The 21588-nt window shown below is 44.5% G+C and overlaps 1 protein-coding gene across 1 annotated transcript in view; it reads left to right on the forward strand.

Annotated features, from left to right (window-relative positions):
- The window catches only part of CEP128 (centrosomal protein 128), a 524271-nt gene that overhangs the window by 477155 nt on the left and 25528 nt on the right, over nucleotides 1-21588 (forward strand). The window lies entirely within an intron of this gene.

A 21588-nucleotide genomic window follows, 5' to 3' on the forward strand; every position in this document is an offset into this window, starting at 1 on the left:
GACCTGGATTGGCCACTGTTGGAAACAGGATGCTGGGCTTGATGGACCTTTATGTACAATATGTGGCAATATTTATGTACAAGATACTTTGATTCACAAATTTCTATTTCCATTTAATATATATTTTTATTGAAATAACTTTGTTCTAGGGGGATATTTATTAAGGTGCTGTAAAAGTCAGGCTTTTAATGTCCTACATTTGACAAGTACTAGCTTGTGATATAAATATATGAAAAGTGTTATTTGTTTCCTTTTGTGGAGGAAGGGAAAGATCAGCTTTTCTCCAAAGCAAAAAGAGATTTGGTGGCAGAATGGATGAGCAGTTGAAGCCAGAAGGCTCTATAAACAGTAGTAGCAGTCAGACTTTAACACTGCACAACACCAGAGCAACCATGCAGAGCAAAAATCAAGAAATTGTATTAACATTACACACAAAAGCAATTCAAATAAGCAATCTCTCAGGCCCTGGGATTGATAACAAATGCCCCACTAAGTTTTTCACCTGACACATGGAAGGAAGCCCAGAGGAAACTTTAATAAAATATACACAGAGTTTTATCATCAGCCCTAGGAACCCTAAGACATTACCTCTGGGTTTTTTTTTTTGTTTTTTAATTGGCTTTTTGAACAATATTAATGAATATGCCACTTTTACTTCTGCTATTTAATGACCTCAGTACTTTATGTATTTATTTTCATTTTTGGCCCACATGCTTAAGGCAGCTTAACTAAAAAGGATTGTTTGCAAATTAGAGAACCAAGAATAGAATAAATTAAGTTAATGTATAGAAATATCTATCAAGGTACAAGATTAAGAACCTGTCGATGATGATAAAAAAAATTAAAGATCGCTAATATACAGAGCAGACCATAGTTAACCAAGTACTGAAAATAGGCCTTAATCATTAAACTCATATAAAAAAAATTAAAATCCTCTAATATGCTTCAAACAACAGAAGTAAAGGCTAAAATACAAACCCCTTTTGGGAGATATTTCCACAGCTGTGGAGGAATGTAAGAAAAAGCTCGACTCGGTGTCCTCTGTAAATTTGCTTTGGAGGGTGCTGGAATCTGGAGGAAAGTCTCCTTCATAGATCTCAGAGCTTGATTCGGATTATATGAGCCAAGTTAAAAATGTGGCTGGGGTGAAATTTTCAACCCCCATTCCTTTGATGCCCTGAATAATAAAGCTCCACTGATCCAATCAAATATATCTGAGATGTTCCAACGGAGCAATTTAAGCAGTGAGTAGAAGCCAGTGTGGGTTTCTTAAACATAAAAACTGTTGAATGGGAGATGAGCGAGTGAGATGGTTGAGCCTTGAGTACTGGGAGGGGTAGCAAGATTTTGTGCTGATGGGGTGGAGGTGATTAGGGGAGGCTGGCGTGTCCATGACAAATGCCATATGAATGGAAGATTGAGAGTGGGGTTGGAGGTGGAGGGTTAGATATGGGGAGGTGGGCATTAGATATGACTAGATGAAGGTGGGTAACAGAGCCGAGCTTTAGCAAGAGGTTTTTATGCAAGTAAAGGTCATGGAAGAGACAGGGCACTTCAACCTGGGTATATAGGAGAGACTGTTATGATGGGTGAAGGCCCGAGCTACAACTCCTGGAGCTACCGGGTCAGTACACTTTGGACTATATAATGCCTTTGTATCGCTTCATGGTGCGACCACATCTTGAATATTGTGGTCACCACATCTCAATAAAGATATAGTGGAATTAGAAAAGGTACAGAGAAGGGTGATGGAAATGATAAAGAGGATGGGATGACTTCTCTATGAGGAAAGGCTGAAGCGGCTAGGGCTGTTCAGCTTGCAGAAAAGACGGCTGAGGGAAAATATGATAGAGGTAAAGAAAATAATGAGTGTAGTGGAATCTTGCCAGGTGCATGTGACCTGGATTGGCCACTGTTGGAAACAGGATACTGGGCTTGATGGGCCTTCGGTCAGTCCCAGTATGGCAACACTTATGTTCTTATGTACTTGGGATTCTGAATGGAATCTTGCTACTCTTTGGGTTCTACATGAAATGTTGCTACACTTTGAAATTCTGCATGGAATCTTGTTATTCTTTAGAATTCTAGAATCTTGCTACTCTTTGGGGTTCTACATGGAATGTTGCTACTATTTGAGTTTCTGCCAGGTACTTGTGACCTGGATTGGCCACTGTTGGAAACAGGATACTGGGCTTGGTGGGCCTTCGGTCTGTCCCAGTATGACAACACTTATGTTCTTATGTCCGAATTCTATACAAACTCATCACCCCCAAAAAATAGTGCTAAACGCTCTTCTATAAACGGTGCTTAAATTTCATGGACTGCAACTACATTTAGGTGCAACCATTTACACCAACAAAACCTTGGTGTGAATCCCCGCGTCTAAATTAATGTGCATAAATTAAAAGAACGCCGCCTATGGCTGCATCCCCTTTATGGACCACTGCGTAAATTTTTATTAAATCCAATTAGCACCAATAATTACTTGTTAAGATCTCAATTATCAGCACTAATTGACTCTTTATTCAATTATATTGCGCATGCAAATTGGGCGCCTTCCCAAATTTGCTCACACAATTTTTAATGCTTTTTGTAGAATTTGGGGGGATTATGTCCTGGCATGTGGCAAACATAAGTACACTGGTGAAACGTTAAGTAGGTGAGTAGCCTAATGGTTAGTGTAGTGACCTGAGAACCTGAGGAACTGGGTTCAATCCACTTCAGCTCCTTATGACTCTGGACAAGCCACCTAACCCCCAGGTACAAAGTAAGTACCTGTATATAATATGTAAACCGCTTTGATTGTAACCACAGAAAGGCAATGTATCAAGTCCCATCCCCTGTCCCTAAAACACTGCAGACGCATCATTGACACAAGACGCACATTGCATGTTTGCGGAAAGCAAGACTCTCCGATAGTAGATACTAGAAACTCTTTAGAGACTGGGCGGGAAAAGTTTATTATACATCATCAGGGGAATGGAAAGCCAGAGTGGCAATATTATTGGGGGAAAATGTTGGCAGTGAACGTGACAAAAGTAATTAATTCGGGTGTAGGTACCAGTGAAAGATAAGATCATCATGTCAATACATGTGTCCAATGTATGTGATCCCAAATTTGTGAATGCTTTGCAGAGCCTGGGGGTCAGTGATGGCCCCTCTTGAATCTAGTTGTGACGTCTTAACTCTGTTCTCTCAGTATATATTTTCCCCCACCTTGTCCAGAGATTTGCTGCAGGCACTGTCTCCAGAACAACTTGCTCTGTTTTCTTCAGGACTGTACAGTTCTCAGCAAGGTTTGAGTCATGCCGCATGCAAACTCCCACATTGTTCTTCCAAGACTTTGCAAACGGGGAAAGACATTTGGACATCCCACAGATGACGCTCACTGCGAGCCACGGGATGCGGGAAGAAAACAGAACATCTCTCCCAGAGGCAGTGCCTGTCGGAAGATCAGTGGCATAAGCAAACCGGGGAGACTCAGCTCGAGGGACAGGAGGATGGCGACTAACTGAGAGCCTAGTGGTAAGTAGTCAAGGCAGTGGATTGTGAACAAGGGGATCCAGGCTAGTGGGATAAGATTGGAGAACAGAGTTTTGGGGGTAACATGAGATTGGAGAGTCAAGATGGGCTGAGAGACAGAGAGAGCCTGGAGAATCAAACTTTATTTTTATTTATACTCATTGCTCCGAGTGTGCTTGAGCAGCTGAATCATTATTAGTAGTAGTAATAGCAGTATATTCTTGATATACTGTCTTTCTGTGGTACAACCAAAGCGGCTTACATATTCCATATAGCATTAGAGAGACACCCCCCCCCCCCCCCCCTTATATTTCCCAGGGCTGTCGGCACCCTCTGCTTTATCCAGCACTGGTCCTGGCTTTCAAGTTGAGTCTTTTTGTCAATATGGTCCCCCCAGTTCAAAAATAGTGAAAATCACTGGTATAAGGTTCCTTTCCTGTATTTTTATGGCGTCCCGACTTGCTGGACAAATAGAAGCAGTGTATTGAACTAATAAATGATAAGGTTTTCAGGCATATTGCTGATCTTAGCTGGAGATTTTAATCTGTTCCTGAACAGATTGGTGCAGGGTTCTGGTAATAGAGAAAGTAATGGGGTGGAATTCAAAAGATTTGCCAGAGGTCGGATCTGCTGGATGCATGGCAAGCATTACAGTCAGGGAAAAGAGTTTCTACATAGGCATTGCAGGCCCATGGTTCATGTTCAAGAATTGATAATGTACCATTTCCTTAAGTGCACGATGCAGCCATAGTGTCTGTGGGGGTAACAGACTATTCTCTGATTTGGGTTGCTTTCATCCAGGTAGACAGAGAGAGTACTGGAGATTTCCAGCATATCTGCACAAGGACATGAGCTTTTGGGAATACTTCCAGAAGATGTGGGAGAAATATTGTGATCATAGCCAACAACGTAAAGAGAAACCATTACTGTTTTGGGATTCAGTCATGTTTAGAGAGGACATTATAGTGTTTTGAGTAGACAAAAGGAGTTAGGTTCACACTTACTGAAGCCAAGATGCACTAAAAAAACGTTAGAGCCCTTCCCTTACCGATTCCCTTAGCGAATCGGTAAGGAACGGGTATGCATCAAGGAAAAGGAATGCAAATGAGCTGCTCGTTGTAGCTCACTTACATTCTCTATTCCATCGTTAAACAGTCGGCCAGTCGAGCATGTGCAGAGCAGCCAAGCGTTATGCTGGCTGCTCTGCGCATGCCAAGGACGTCCTTTATGGCCGTCCTTTACTATATATAAAAAAAGACGAGCTATGCCTATGGACGTCCTTGCCCACCCCCCCCCCCCCCCCCCCCCCCCCCCGAGGTCGCCGCCACTCCCCCCTGCATTAAAATGACAACTTCCCACAGCCCCAGCCTCCCCGCCATCCTCCGCCCCCCCGAGGTCGTAGCCGCCGCCCCCCCCTCCATCCGCCCCCCCTCCGTCTGCCACCGCGCCAGGCATCCCAGAACTCACTCAACACACAGTTGCTTTTTTTCTGCTTCTGTTTATACTTGTATGCTGTTTTACCCTCTCTTGTGATTGTGGACCCAGAATTTAAAAAGGCATGGGATAAGCATGTGGGATCGCTTAGGGAAAGGAAGAGTTAGGGGTTACAGAGGATGGGCAGACTGGATGGGTCATGTGGCCTTTATCTGCCGTCATGTTTCTATGTTTCTATTCCACCAATGCCTAAGAGCCAACCTCATCAGTGATGTCACAATGGCTCAATTGTCCCATTCTTGGCTTACTTTCCCCCCTTAGTGTGAAGAGTTTCAGTCTCTGGTAACCAGAGCTCATATTGTGATGTAATAATGGGAATAGGCTTAGGAGTAATCTAAGGAAGTATTATTTCACAGAAAGGATGGTGGAGGCGTGAAATGGCCTCCCGGTGGAGGTGGTCGGGTCGAGGACTGTTCCAGAATTTAAAAAGGCATGGGATAAGCATGTGGGATCGCTTAGGAACAGGAAGAATTGGGGGTTACAGAGGATGGGCAGACTGGATAGGTCATATGGCCTTTATCTGCCGTCATGTTTCTATGTTTCTATTCCACCAATGCCTAAGAGCCAACCTCATCAGTGATGTCACAATGGCTCAATTGTCCTATTATTGCCTTACTTTCCCCTCTTAGTATGTTTGTCTGGTAACCAGAGCTGATATTGTGATGTCATAATGCCTCATTCCACCAATGCCTAAGAGCCAACCTCCTCAGTGATGTCACAATGGCTCAATTGTCCTATTATTGCCTTACTTTCCCCCCTTAGTGTGTTTCAGTCTCTGGTAACCAGAGCTGATATTGTGATGTCATAATGCCTCATTCCACCAATGCCTAAGAGCCAACCTCATTAGTGATGTCACAATGGCTCAATTGTCCTATTCTTGGCTTACTTTCCCCCCTTAGTGTGAAGAGTTTCAGTCTCTGGTAACCAGAGCTCATATTGTGATGTCATAATGGGAATAGGCTTAGGAGTAACCTAAGGAAGTATTATTTCACCGAAAGGGTGGTGGAGGCGTGGAATGGCCTCCCGGTGGAGGTGGTGGAGTCGAGGACTGTTCCAGAATTTAAAAAGGCATGGGATAAGCATGTGGGATCGCTTAGGAACAGGAAGAATTAGGGGTTACAGAGGATGGGCAGACTGGATGGGTCATGTGGCCTTTATCTGCCATCATGTTTCTGTGTTTCTAGTAGTTCTATTATTAGGTTTCAATTTACTGTTTTCAAGTTTTCCTCATTTATTGTATTTATGTTTATTCTTGGTTATTTTGCTATTGTTATGCTGTTAACAAAAATTGTAAATTTTATGTTAAACTGGACCGGCTGTACACCGCCTTGGGTGAATCTCTTCACAAAGGCGGTTAATAAATAAATAAATAATGCATCTTCTCCATGTAAAGGATGTTTTACACGTAAAAAGGGGTCTTATAAAATGATGTTTTGCCCACTGCTTTTCTATTTCTCCCATTTCAAAAAATCCTCTCACCTAGCTCAGCCACTGTAATAACCGTCCTCAGGTAGTGGCCTTACACCCAGCTCCCTCTAGAACTCAGTAACGTGGAGGGGCACAATCGAACGTCGCCGGCGATCTATGTTGGCGGCGGCGCAACAGCTGGCCGGAACCGTATTTTCGAAAAAGATGGCCGGCCATCTTTTTTTCCGATAATACGGTTTAGCCCGGCCAAATGCCAGAGTTTGTTTTTCAGCGATAATGGAAAAAACTGCCGGCCATCTCAAACCCGGCGAAATGCAAGGCATTTGGACATGGGAGGAGCCAGCATTCGTAGTGCACTGGCCCCCCTGACATGCCAGGACACCAACTAGGCACCCTAGGGGTCAGTGCGGTGGACTTCAGAAAAAGCTCCCACATGCATAGCTCCCTTACTTTGGGTGCTGAGCCCCCCCAACACCCCCCCCAAAGCCCACGCCCCACAAATGTACGACACTACCATAGCTCTTAGGGGTGAAGGGGGCAACTACATGTGGGTACAGTGGGTTTTGGAGGGCTCCCATTTACCAGCACAAGTGTTACAGGGGGGGGGGATGGGCCTGGGTCCGCCTGCCTTAAGTGCACTGCAGTACCCACTGAAAGTGCTCCAGGGACCTGCATACACGCAGACCTCTAGGACTTGTTGCTGCTGTATAACCTTGGCACACCAGTTGACACCTGAAGACTAATCTCTTTGAAAAAGTCCTTTATTTGAATAAGCATGTTTACTCACAGTTAACTGCAGATCAGAGGCTGTGCCCCACTGGCAAAGAGTCTCCCTGGTACTGAGATTAACAGTAGGTCAGAGCTGGCAGAATGCTGTACAATGCCCTCTTTGAGCCACATTCAAGGTAATAACGTTCTCTAACGTGGGTGACACATGAAAGGGATCTAAAACTGGCTTACAAAAATGGCCACTACCTCATGGACAACCGGAAACAAAACAGGGCACACTCTGACCCAGTTAGCAGGGGGAAAAGCACCATGGGAGTAGAGCCCACTACCCTACACCCACCACAATGCATTGCTGATGTGACTCTGCAGTGCACCTAACAGAAAAGGTGTCACACTCATCCGAGAGCCACATCACAACCAGGGAAAGGCTGTCAGAGGATAGAACACATTCTGCTGTCATGGAGGTGGGTACGGCATTTGAGGCTGGCATAAAAGGTTTTTAGTTATATTGTTTTAGTGTGGGAGGGGGTTGGTGACCACTGGGGGAGTACGGGGAGGTCATCCCTGATTCCTTCCGGTGGTCATCTGGTCAGTTGGGGCACCTTTTAAAGGCTTGGTCGTGAAAATTAAAGGACCAAGTAAACCCGGCGAAATACTGCTGAACGCCTCTTTTTTATTTCCATTATCCGCAAAATCCGGCCATCTGGTAGCCACGCCTATGCCCGCCCATGTCCCGCCTTCGCTACGCCGCCGACACGCCCCCTCGAACTTTCGCCGGTGAGGCAATGGGAAAGTAGCGTTGCTGTCAAAAAAGCCGCTTTCGATTATACCGATTTGGCCGCTTTTGCGAGATCGCCGGCCATCTCCCGATTTATGACCGGCGATCACTTTCGAAAATAAGCTTGATAGTAACATAGTAGATGATGGCAGAAAAAGACCTGCATGGTCCATCCAGTCTGCCCAACAAGATAAACTCATATGTGCTACTTTTTGTGTATACCCTACCTTGATTTGTACCTGTCCTCTTCAGGGCACAGACTGTATAAGACTGCCCAGCACTATCCCCGCCTCCTAACCACCAGCCCTGCCTCCCACCACCAGCTCTGGCACAGACCGTATAAATCTGCCCAGCACTGTCCCCGCCTCTCAACCACCAGTCCCGCCTCCCACCACCGGCTCTGGCACAGACCGTATAAGTCTGCCCAGCACTATCCCTGCCTCCCAACCACTATCCCTGCCTCCCAACCACCAGCCCCGCCTCCCACCACCGGCTCTGGCACAGACCGTATAAGTCTGCCCAGCACTATCCCCGCCTCCCAACCACTATCCCTGCCTCCCAACCACCAGCCCCGCCTCCCACCACCGGCTCTGGCACAGACCGTATAAGTCTGCCCAGCACTATCCCCGCCTCCCAACCACCAGCCCCGCCTCCCACCACCGGCTCTGGCACAGACTGTATAAGTCTGCCCGGCACTATCCCCGCCTCCCAACCACCAGCCCCGCCTCCCACCACCGGCTCTGGCACAGACCGTATAAGTCTGCCCAGTAAGCCTGGCCTTTAGTTTGGGGGGGGGGGGGGTAATTCTATAACACTGAGCCAATATTCTGAAAGGGAAAATAGGTGCCTACTTTTCTTTATAGAATATGAGTTTAACAGGTGAAATACATGCCTACAATTTAGGACGAATACTTATGCCCGTCCAGTTAGCATGTAAATGTTAGTTCCTACGTTTAGAAATACCCTCGGAGCATCTCTGTTGAGCGATGGCAGAGATTTTTTCTCCGAAGGGCTATAGGCGCTGTTCTTGCAATATCTCCAGCTGGCCCAGGAAACAGAACCGGGGTGAGAGGGTCTTCTGCATAGCAGTTCATTATATTGTCACTGGGTCCCGAGACCAGGCCAAGCAGGGCCATTTTTATGCCAGTATCCCGAACAGAATGCTGATTTTGCTTTCGGTGGGTCTTCCATTCTATAAAAGTCTCTATACGGGGAATTATCCCAGGGATACTTGGAACAACCGGCCTCATATATAACACAGACGTACAGACATAGCAGTTTTTCATGAGAAGCTCCATTGATTTTCAGTGGCGCAGCCTATAATTGAAATGTTGCTACGGTAACGTGGTGTAATATATCACACTGAGGCACTGTGCTATTGAGGGAATTTATAGTTGGGATATACTGCAGTATATCACAATATACTCTAGCAACATTTGACCGGTGACCCTGCAAGATTGGGGCTTGGCAAAGTGCTGCAATTTAAGAAATATCAGACCTATAGAAGTCAGATAGGAAAGTCCCAGCTTATCATAAAGAACCGCTGGCTATGAATGTAGACTCTCCAATCCTCGTTTGCAAGGTCATATAATGCCAGTTATATGATGATCAGTGATCTCAAGGATAATAATCAAAGATACAGCGGCAGACTTCAAAGATGTCTTTTAACTGAGCTCTTTCCTGGAAAGTTGTTTGTAAAATATTTTGAAAGAATGGATGCACTTTAGCCTAATTCGTGTTTTTCATCAATTTGCCTTCACCTGGAAGCCATTGAATCTTTGGTGCCATTGGTGCTTCAGCTGTTCCAAATGTCCTGAGAAATACTGCCAAATCCAACATGTCTTGACAGGGTGTTTCTTTTCTTTTAGGAATCATCCTTCAACATTACTTTAGTTTTCACCCTGCTCAATGAAATTAAACAATCATTCAGTAGTATTTCTCACTCGGGGTACTGTGGGCCAGGCTAGCCTGATAGCTGTTCAGGTTATCAGTTTTACAATGATAATTGCGTAATTCACAAACGCATAAATCACAAAATAGCCATAACCACATTTATTTATTTATTTATTTATTTGTTGCATTTGTACCCCACATTTTCCCACCTATTTGCAGGCTCAATGCGGCTTACGTAGTACCAGTGGCGTTCGCCAAGACCGGTTGAGAAGCAGGTACAATGTGATGTTGTGGTCGAGTAAGGTGCGTGTGTTTCAGGCACGATTGGGATCGAAGAGAGGAGGGGTTAGGTTTTGCTGTGTTGCAGAGTTCAGGCATTTATGTTGGGTCGGTAGGGTATGCCTTTTTGAACAGGGTGGTTTTTAGTAATTTCCTGAAGTTTAGATGGTCGTAGGTTCAAATCGGTTCAAAACTCTGCTGCCCGTCTCATCTTCCGCCAGGGTCGCTTTACTCATACTACCCCTCTCCTCAAGACCCTTCACTGGCTCCCTATCCGTTTTCGCATCCTGTTCAAACTTCTTCTACTAACCTATAAATGTATTCACTCTGCTGCTCCCCAGTATCTCTCCACACTCATCCTTCCCTACACCCCTTCCCGTGCACTCCGCTCCATGGATAAATCCTTCTTATCTGCTCCCTTCTCCGCTACTGCCAACTCCAGACTTCGCGCCTTCTGTCTCGCTGCACCCTACGCCTGGAATAAACTTCCTGAGCCCCTACGTCTTGCCCCATCCTTGGCCACCTTTAAATCTAGACTGAAAGCCCACCTCTTTAACATTGCTTTTGACTCGTAACCACTCGCCTCCACCTACCCTCCTCTCCTCTTTCCTGCACACATTAATTGATTTGATTTGCTTACTTTATTTTTTGTCTATTAGATTGTAAGCTCTTTGAGCAGGGACTGTCTTTCTTCTATGTTTGTGCAGCGCTGTGTACGCCTTGTAGCGCTATAGAAATGCTAAATAGTAGTAGTAGTAGTAGTAGTAGTAGTTTTCACAGCTTTTGGGAGTGCGTTCCACAGTTCTGTGCTTATGTAGGAGAAGCTGGATGCATAAGTTGATTTGTATTTAAGACCTTTGCAATTTGGGTAGTGGAGGTTTAGATAGGTTGGTGATGATCCAGATGTAGTTGGTAAGTCTATGAGGTCTGTCATGTATCCTGGGGCTTTGCCGTAGATAATTTTATGGACCAAGGTGCAAATTTTGAAGGCTATTCATTCTTTGATTGGGAGCCAATGCAGTTTTGTTTTGGAGGGGTTTAGCTCTTTCAAACCGAGTCTTACCAAATATCAGCCTAGCTGCAGTGTTTTGAGCGGTCTGGAGTTTCTTTGTGAGTTGTTTTTTGCATCCCGCATAAATTCCATTACAATAGTCTGCATGGCTTAATACCATCATCTCAAAAACACACCAACTCCACTAGAACGAACATAATGAAGCACTTTCAGATTCAGCACAACCACACACAGTAACAGTGACGACACAACATGGGTGGGATAAACACAAAGGAATCCTGTTTAGAAGCAATGGATCCACGGAATCTTCACAGAGATTGGGTGGCGACGTTGGTAACTGAAAAGCAAAACTAGTGCTGGGCAGACTTCTACGGTGTACGCCCTGATCGTGACTGGATAGGGATGGGCTGGAGTGTAAATTTTAAGGGGCTTCGACATTAGTGTCAGAACGTTTAGTACAAGAGTACTGGACAGACTTATACGGTCTGGGCCCTGACAATGGCAAGGACAATTCAATCTCGGGTATACATATAAAGTATCACATACCATGTAAAATGAGTTTATCTTGTTGGGCAGACTGGATGGACCATACAGGTCTTTATCTGCCATCTCTTACTATGTTACTATGCTTTTTTTTATTACTCTTTCCAACCCATTCAGCATCACCAAGATCAGGGAAGCAGGGTAGAGGGGAGCAGCCCTGGTCCAAAGGACAATCCAACTATGCAGTCACCATCCCTACCAGTGTAGCTGTTGATGGTCTACCGAGCATCTCACAACAGACGTGTAAAACGCCTGGATCTGGTCACGGACATATACTTGCCTCTGAGCCATAGAGTTGACGTAAGTGCTCAGACCTAGATTATTAAGTAAACATGCTTAAATGATAGCATTCCATAATTTACTTGTGTAACTGTGCACCCCGCCCATGCCCCGCCCACACTCGACCATGTGTACACCTCTCTTCAGATTATAGAATAGCGCGTAGCTGGAATATTGGCATTTATGCAGGTATGTTTGAGTATTGTGGTTATCTTATTTATAGAACTACCCCCTTGTTGATGTTTGCAGTATCATAGATCAGAAATATGCCAAATAATATAAACCCATCATACAGAATATAGGCAGCACCAAGTACAGGTGTCACTGACTAGGAGTCATCGTTGATACGTTGAAACCCTCTGCTCAGTGTGCGTCAGCAGCTAAGTAAGCAAATAGAATGTTAAGAAAGGAATGGAAAACAGAAATGAGGACATTATAAAGCCTTTCTGTAGTTCCATGGTGCGACCGTACCTTGAATACTGTGTGCAGTTCTGGTCACCGCATCTCAAAAAAGATATAATGGAATTAGAAAATGTACAGAGAAGGGAGACGGAAATGATAAAGGGGATGGGACGACTTCCCTGTGAGGAAAGGCTAAAGCGGCTAGGGCTCTTCAACTTGGAGAAAAGATGGCTGAGGGGATTTATGATAGAGGTCTATAAAATAATGAGTGGGGTGGAACGGGTAGACGTGAATCGCTTGTTTACTGTGTCCAAAAATACTAGGAGTAGGGGGCATGCAATAAAGCTACAAAGTAGTATATTTAAAATAAATTGGAGAAAATATTTCTTCACTCAGTGTGTAATTAAACTCTGGACTTCGTTGCCAGAGAATGTGGTAAAAGTTAGCTTAGCGGGGGTTTAAAAAAGGTTTCAATGGCTTCCTAAAAGAAAAGTCCATAGTCCATTATTAAGATGCACTTGGGGAAAATCCATGGGCCTTCGGTCTGTCCCAGGATGGCAATGTTTATGTTCCTAGGTTCTTAGTATTCTTTAATAGCTTAAGCACCCTGAAGCCATTATGGAACTGGCACTAAGCGTACCCCCTTGTTGACCCCTCAAGGAAGTGCAAAGTCTGTGTGGTAACTTACGGGAATATGTCCAATATATCCCTCACAGTTACCACACAAAAAAAAGTCCATTACCATGCATTCATTTGCAGTTAGAATGGATGCACTTAACTCCTCCCGCTGAGCTTCTAAATACTGTGCCCTAACGATGAGCGTGCAATCTACACCTGTTCTCTGCCCATAACCTGCCTGGTTCCCACCCCCGAACATAGCATGCAGTTAATTTATGAATTAGTCCTGTCCTGGCACCATAGTAGGAGTTCCCGGGCTCCCATGGTAACAGTGGTGTTATGTACCAGGGTCTGGGGCTCTGGCGACCCAGCAGGTTCTTGTCTTCTTGCTTTTTATTGCTGCGTTTACTCCTTTTCCTCTGCTTCTTTCCTTTTTAATTGGTTGGCGTTCCCTTTCCAGATTGTTTTGACTGGGTTGCCATTTTATTTCTGTGTAATCAGCTTTAATGCTTGTCCTTAAGCAGATTATCAAATAAAGGAACCTTGAACTTAATTTTTGCTTAAGCTGCTTAACGCATTTTAGTAAAAGGATCACTAAGATTTAGTGTATACTAGTTCCTGCATTTCCTGTTTTTTCAGTTCCTAAATTATTTCTCACCTTTACAAAGGAAGAAAAGGTGTCTTTACACCTTCTTAAAAGTTGGATTGCCACTTCCAGATGGGGTTAAATTTTTTTTAAGTATTTTACAAAAGGCTGTTACAAAGTTGTGTGTGTGAGTGAATGCATGTATATAATGCATAAGCCAACAAGATTTCATGGGGCCCTAATGTACCTGTGTAATGTATATAGGGCTAGATTCTATATATCATGCTGAAAAAAAATACACCTAGGCATATTCTATAAACCGTGCCTAAAGATATGCATAGTTTATAGCACATGCCCAACACCCGTTTTCTGCATTGAAAACAGTGTAAATGCCGACGCCTACATTATGAGCGGATAACAGTGTGCGTAAAGTCTAGAAACACCCACGACCTGCCCATGGCCATGCCCCCTTTTCAGATCTACATCATAGAATTTACATGCATCGGTTTATAGAATACTCTTAGACATTTGTACGTGTATATGTTAATTAAAGCCAGTCAGTGTTAATAATTGCTGTTAAGTTCAGTTATCGGCGCTCATTGGCTTGTAAAACTAATTAAGTTGCACACTAATCCAGAATATGACTGGATTTTTTTTTTTATTTGTACCCCGCGCTTTCCCACTCATGGCAGGCTCAATGCGGCTTACATGGGGCAATGGAGGGTTAAGTGACTTGCCCAGAGTCACAAGGAGCTGCCTGTGACTGAAGTGGGAGTCGAACTCAGTTCCTCAGGACAAAAGTCCACCACCCTAACCGCTAGGCCACTCCTCCACTGCTGCTACTATTTGAGATTCTACATGGAATGTGGAATGTTGCTACTATTGGAGATTCTGCATGGAATGTTGCTACTATTGGAGATTCTACATGGAATGTTGCTATTCCACTAGCAACATTCCATGTAGAAGTCGGCCCTTGCAGATCACCAATGTGGCCGCGCAGGCTTCTGCGAGTCTGACGCAGGACGTCAGACTCACAGAAACAGAAGCCTGCGCAGCCTTCTACATGGAATGTTGCTAGTGGAATAGCAACATTCCGTGTAGAATCTCCAATAGTATCTATTTTATTTTTGTTACATTTGTACCCTGTGCTTTCCCACTCATGGCAGGCTCAATGCGGCTTACATGGGGCAATGGAGGGTTAAGTGACTTGCCCAGAGTGACAAGGAGCTGCCTGTGCCTGAAGTGAGAATCCAACTCAGTTCCCCAGGACCAAAGTCCACCACCCTAACCACTAGGCCACTCCTCCACTGTTGCTACTATTTGAGATTCTACATGGAATATTGCTATTCCACTAGCAACATTACATGTAGAAGTCGGCCCTTGCAGATCACCAATGTGGCCGCGCAGGCTTCTGCGAGTCTGACGCAGGACGTCAGACTCACAGAAACAGAAGCCTGCGCAGCCTTCTACATGGAATGTTGCTAGTGGAATAGCAACATTCCGTGTAGAATCTCCAATAGTATCTATTTTATTTTTGTTACATTTGTACCCTGTGCTTTCCCACTCATGGCAGGCTCAATGCGGCTTACATGGGGCAATGGAGGGTTAAGTGACTTGCCCAGAGTGACAAGGAGCTGCCTGTGCCTGAAGTGAGAATCCAACTCAGTTCCCCAGGACCAAAGTCCACCACCCTAACCACTAGGCCACTCCTCCACTGTTGCTACTATTTGAGATTCTACATGGAATATTGCTATTCCACTAGCAACATTACATGTAGAAGTCGGCCCTTGCAGATCACCAATGTGGCCGCGCAGGCTTCTGCGAGTCTGACGCAGGACGTCAGACTCACAGAAACAGAAGCCTGCGCAGCCTTCTACATGGAATGTTGCTAGTGGAATAGCTGAAACCACTTAAATCTCCACACCGCAAAATCTTTGGTAAATATAATCACGCTCTTCACAAATCCAAAGATAAGAACTGTGTGTGTGTGCAAACAGCTTATCTAAGGGTTAAGCTGCTGAGCATTGAACTAGTGCGAGCTTGGCCCTGGAAACGGAAAGGTTCTTCGAGGATTGAGTTCCAGTCTCGTCGGTACCGAACCATGGTGCATCTTTACTGCCAAGCAGCTGCCAGCCCAGCACAGCAGATAATAAAATTTTAAATGCTTTTTTTTTTTTAATTATAATTTTAAAATCATCGTCTCTCCCCCTCTCCCTCTCTCTCTCCCCCTCTATATATATGTAGTGCCCACCCATATCCATATTAGCTGTGGGCCCAGCCAAAATGTCAGGTCTGGCTACGCCACTGCCTGCGGGTAACCAGCATGGAGCGGCAGTTAGAACCCTAAAAGTCAATGGTACTAGGTTGAAAGGTTAGGTGACGTACACAGGAGAAAATGGAATGGGTGTTGGATTGCTTATTGGAATTTTCAGGGTTTAATTTGTAGACAAAAAGGAAGTGGAGAGGGTGAAAGGGGCATAAGCAACAGGAGAAGAGGGTCTGGATTATAGAGCAGAGTGACTGTTCTCGGCTCCATTCCAGGTCCAGCTTTTCCCTTCCTTTTCTCTGTAGGCTGCTCAGAGCACAACCTTCATGGTCCTCTGGAGTCGGAAAGGAAGTGGTGGAACTGCATTCCAGGCAGTTCCCCCCCAGAAATGAAGCCCTGTGCATCTTCTCAAAGTGAACAAATCCTTCTGGGCAGACTGGATGGTGTATTTTGATCTTTACCAGCCTTTATTTAGTTTGGAACTGTTTTCCAACATATATGGAAATTTATCTCTGCTTATAAAAGAGAAGGCTGAAGGAGCGATACAAAATCCTGAGTGGTGTAGAACGGGTAAACATAAATTGATTGTTTGTTCTTTCAAAAAGTAATAAGACTAGGGTACACTCAATTAAGTTACATGCTAATTATTTTAAAATTAATAGGAGGAAATACTTAATGAATAGTTTAAGTTCTGGACATTACCTGAGGATATGGTAACAGTGATTAGCGTATCTGGGTTTAAAAAAGGTTTCAGCACGTTCTTGGAGGAAAACTCCATAGTCTGCTATTGAGATAAATATGGCACAATCCACTGCAGTCCCTCAGATTGGTAGCGTGAATCTTGCTGTTTACCTGGATTTCTGCCAAGTACTTATGACTTGGATTGGCCACTGTTAGAAGCAGGATACTGGACTAGATGGACCATCGGTCTGCCCCAGTATGGCTATTCTTATGTTCTTGTATTTGTTGTAGTTATTATTATCATTAGCATTTGTATAGCGCTACCAGACGCACGCAGCGCTGAACACACAACACAAAGAGACAGTCCCTGCTCAAAAGAGCTTACAATCTAAATAATACAGACAAGACAGTTATGGGTGAGGGAAGTAATGGGCGAGAAGGAAGGAAGGGACAAGGGGAGGGCAATTGAGTAGTGGCTAAGAGCTAAAAGCAGCAATGAAAAGATGGATTTTCAGCATAGATAAACAGGTAGAGATGGAGCTAGACGTACAGGCTCAGGAAGTCTATTCCAGGCATAAGGTACCGCGAGGGAAACGGAACGAAGGCTGGAGTTAGCAGCGGAGGAGAAGGGGACGACAAGTGAGATTTGTCCAGTGAGCGGAGTTCACGGGGAGGAATGTAGGGAGAGATGAGAGTGGAGAGGTAATGGGGGGCTACAGAATGGATGCATTTAAAGGTCAGTAAGAAAAGTTTGAATTGTGTGCGGAAGCGGACAGGGAGCCAGTGAAGTGAGTTGAGGAGTGGGCTAGTGTGGATATAACGGCTCTGGTGGAAAATAAGTCGTGCCGCAGAATTTTGAATAGATTGAAATATTTTGAAATATCCTAAAGCCCTGACATATATGTGGGGTTCAAGGGTTCTCAGTCCAGTTCTTGAGACACACCCAGCCGGTCAGATTTTCAAGATATCCGCCATGAATATGCTTAAGATAGATTTGCACTTAGTGGAGGTGGTGCATGCAGATTTCTCCCATGCATTTTCATGGCAGGTATCCTGAAAACCTGACTGGCTGGGTGTGTCCCAAGAACCAGTGGACTGGTTGATCCAGATGCTCTCGCCCTGGTTATTGATCTTCCGATGTGCGTGTAATATTGTTTAACTATTTACTTTGCATAATAAATCCAGGGGAGTGTTTGTTTCAGTAGCATCTGTGCATTGAATAGATTGGACTTTAGAGCAATTTTGTTTCTAGAAATCCATAAACCATTATGGTCACGTCAAAAGGAAATAGTAAGTACAGTATAAAACTTATATGCAGGGCGTAGCTGGCAGTCTGTAGACACTCTCTAGCATTTACTTTTATTAACGCATTATGAAATGAGCATATATCGTCTTCAGACTGTCCGTAGATTGGGTAATATTTATGAAACTGTTGGCAGGAATGTTCAGTCTCCCACAGCGTTTGAAACCATTTCAAGGATCTAGAAAAACAAACCATTTTTAGCACAGTGTGCACCCTCTTCCCCCCCCCCCCCCACCCCCCAACCCTAAGTCATATGGCATGCAGCATTGCTTTTCCCATTCCCGATGTGTCATATCCAGCTGTGTGAAGAGCCCTAGCCAAACCATAACTAGTTTCATCTTAAGGCCACTAGTTTTTAGGATTTACCTTTCTCTATTTAAAGCAACATTTTTTTTTTTTTTTTTAATGTTAGTGGACCTATTTCTTGATTTAGGTGCTGCCTCTTCTGGTCTTCTCAGGTTGTCTTTCACAGTCGCACTTTTGGAACAGAATGTGTGCATCGTTTATTATGGCCTTTCACCAGCTATTACATTTCTCCTTTATCTGATTCTACTCTTACGTTCATGCTATATCTATACTTTATTACCCGCGTTTCCTCATAAACACGGGAAAAAAGAGGGTAATAAAATGTGACTAAATAAATAGATAATTTTTGATGCCAGCGTGAACTTTAGATCAGATCAGAACAACACAGCTGCCACAAGTTAACTTGAATTCCTCCTGAGGTTGGGAGAACCATTCACAAATTTTGAACGCTAATAAGTCTTCAGGAATGAAAGCTGGAATCTGAAGAAAGTATGTGTCAGTGAAAACTGCTTCAGCACTAGACAGAATTATACACTGAAGGAAATAGTGTTTGCATTAGGTGTGTATGTTGACCTTGTTCTGCTCTGTCTCCTGATAGGCTGTCTCTACTCAGGAGATTAGCATTCAGTTAACCAGAGTATAGAACATCACTGTGGAAACTCAGAACTCTTGAACCAAAATCTTCTTTAATGCAAATTCAAACAAAAGGAAATAACTTACAGTTATGGCGTGTTGAACAAGAGTCTTTGCCCTGCAGATTTGAGTCTGTCTCTATAAGCTCGTTCTCTCTGTCTGTCTCTCTCTGTCTCTCTCGCTGTGTCACTGCAGAGCTAAGCTGGGAGCTTTCAGCACTGGCTGAAGAGTGGATGCTGTAAATACTTTTAAACTGGTAAAAACTTGGTTATTTTACAGTAGCTTGAATGGAGAGTATGTAACACGGTACAGCAGGTCAGCTTACAGATCTTAGAAAAGCATTCTACAAACACACTCTCAACCCCAATGAAGAGAGAAGGGGCGGACTACAGCCCAGCATACACAGGGACAAGGGCCAGCCAATAGGAAAAGTCCCATAAGGAATAGGGAACTTGGACATGTGCTCAGGAGAAGCCTATTTCAGAGCACTGCAGGAAGACTAAGATTTGTTCTGAAAAAACTCTAGACTGCTCAAAACACAGCTGCAAGGCTAATATTAGGCAAATCACGCTTTGAACATGCTCAACCTCTTCGTTTTAACCTACATTGGCTCCCCATTATAGATCGTATTACCTTTAAAATCTACTCACTGACTCAAAAGATAATATATGGGGAAGCCCCTGCCTACATGCTAGATTTGATAGATCTTCCACCCAGAAATGCTTCAGTGTCTTCTCGATCCTACCTTATCCTACACTATCCAAGCTGCAAGTCTGTTAAATATAAATTACTCTTTTCCTCTTCCTTCTACGTCAGCCCAAAGTCCTGGAACGGTCTACCTAGATATCTAAAAGAGATCGACGACCACCAGCTTTTTAAGAAATCTTTAAAAACATTTTTATTCGAGAAAGCTTACTCAACCAATAGCATTAAGTCCTCACCTTCTTCATTTTGACTACACCTGTTTTACCACCAACTGCATCAACCTCGTCATGCACCCGTTATTATCTTCGTGTTCTACCCGTTTTTATGTCTATTTGTATCATTACCCTCATTGAGTTGTAAGCTTATATAACCCTGTAAGCCACATTGTGCCCACTAGTGGGAAAATGTGGGGTATAAATGTACTAAAAATAAATAAATAAAATAAAGTTATTTCTTAAAGGCACAAGCACTGTAAACTGTTACAGGCAATGGAATCTGATATAAACAATGTCCAACATATTCATATATACAATAGGCAACCTGCCTCCGTGCAAATGGGGGCACTGTTGACATGCATAAAAAAACAGGTTTCCATTGACAAGCAGGATTAAGGTAGGCGCACAAGTCGGTGACATCATCCAGCAGTGCCAGGTGGACCCTGCTTCCCCACATCTCAGAACATAGTGTAAAGTTGTGAGCATGTGCGGTCCTTCCTGCCCACAGCAGTCTTGCCAACTCATCAGGTTTGTTTCTGATGCTCTGGCAAATGGATGTGTAACAAAGCTCTCCCAACAGATTTTATTCCTTTGTTATTTTAATTGTTTTCTCAGGATGTTGTCAAAGTTCTTCAACACTACCAGTCATTGGATGCTGCAACTAAGCACAGGTTCCATTTTTTCATGATTAAACACTGGTATACTTAGGGACTCTTTTTCAAAGTACTTAGACTTACAAAGTTCCATAGGTTACTATCCAGCTTATTTTCGAAGGAGATCGCCGGCCATCTTCCGACACAAATCGGGAGATGGCCGGCGATCTCCTGAACCCGGCCAAATCGGTATAATCGAAAACCGATTTTGGCCGGCGCCAACTGCTTTCCGTTGCGGAGCCAGCCAAACTTCAAGGGGGCGTGTCGGTAGGGTAGTGAAGGCGGGACGGGGGCATGCTCACCACGTGGCCTTCTTTGCCCGATAATGGAAAAAAGAAAACCGGCCTTGACGAGTATTTCGCCGGCTTCACTTGGTCCCTTTTTTTTCAGGACCAAGCTTCAAAAAGGTGCCCCAACTGACCAAATGACCTCTGGAGGGAATCGGGGGATGACCTCCCCTTACTCCCCCAATGGTCACCAACCCCCTCCCACCCAAAAAAAATATTATTTTCCCACCCAGCTCCCTGACAGCAGTATGCAGGTTCCTGGAGCAGTATTTAGTGGGTGCAGTGCACTTCAGGCAGGTGGACCCAGGCCCATCCCCCCCTACCTGTTACACTTGTGGTGGTAAATGGGAGCCCTCCAAAACCCACTGTGCCCTCATGTAGGGGTAACCCTAAGGGCTATGGTAGTGGTGTGTAGTTGTGGGGAGTGGGTTTTGGGGGGGAATTTGGGGGGGCTCAGCACACAAGGTAAGAGAGCTATGCATCTGGGAGCTATTTTTGAAGTCCACTGCAGTGCCCCCTAGGGTGCCCGGTTGGTGTCCTGGCATGTCAGGGGGACCAGCACACTACAAATGCTGGCTTCTCCCACGACCAAATGCCTTGGATTTGGCCGGGTTTGAGATCGCCGGCATTAGTTTCCATTATCGGCGAAAACCGATGCCGGCCATCTCTGACATTTGGCCGGCCCCAACCGTATTATCGAAACGAAAGATGACCGGCCATCTTTTTTGATAATACGGTTCGGGACTGCTCTTTGCGGCGCCATCTATTTGGCCAGCGCCATTCGATTATGCCCCTCTATGTAACTTTGTAAATCTAAGTGCTTTGAAAATATGCTTCTTTTATCTCATCTCTCCCAGACTGTAGAAGTCTGCCCGGCATTGGTCTTACTTCCCAACCTTTTTTAAACACATCAACTGCTTTTACCAGAGCTCTACTATATGCTGAGTGAAAAAATATTTTCTCCTATTTGTTTTAA

The sequence above is a fragment of the Microcaecilia unicolor genome, chromosome 9, assembly GCF_901765095.1.
Source record: "Microcaecilia unicolor chromosome 9, aMicUni1.1, whole genome shotgun sequence".
NCBI classification, from domain to species: domain Eukaryota; kingdom Metazoa; phylum Chordata; class Amphibia; order Gymnophiona; family Siphonopidae; genus Microcaecilia; species Microcaecilia unicolor.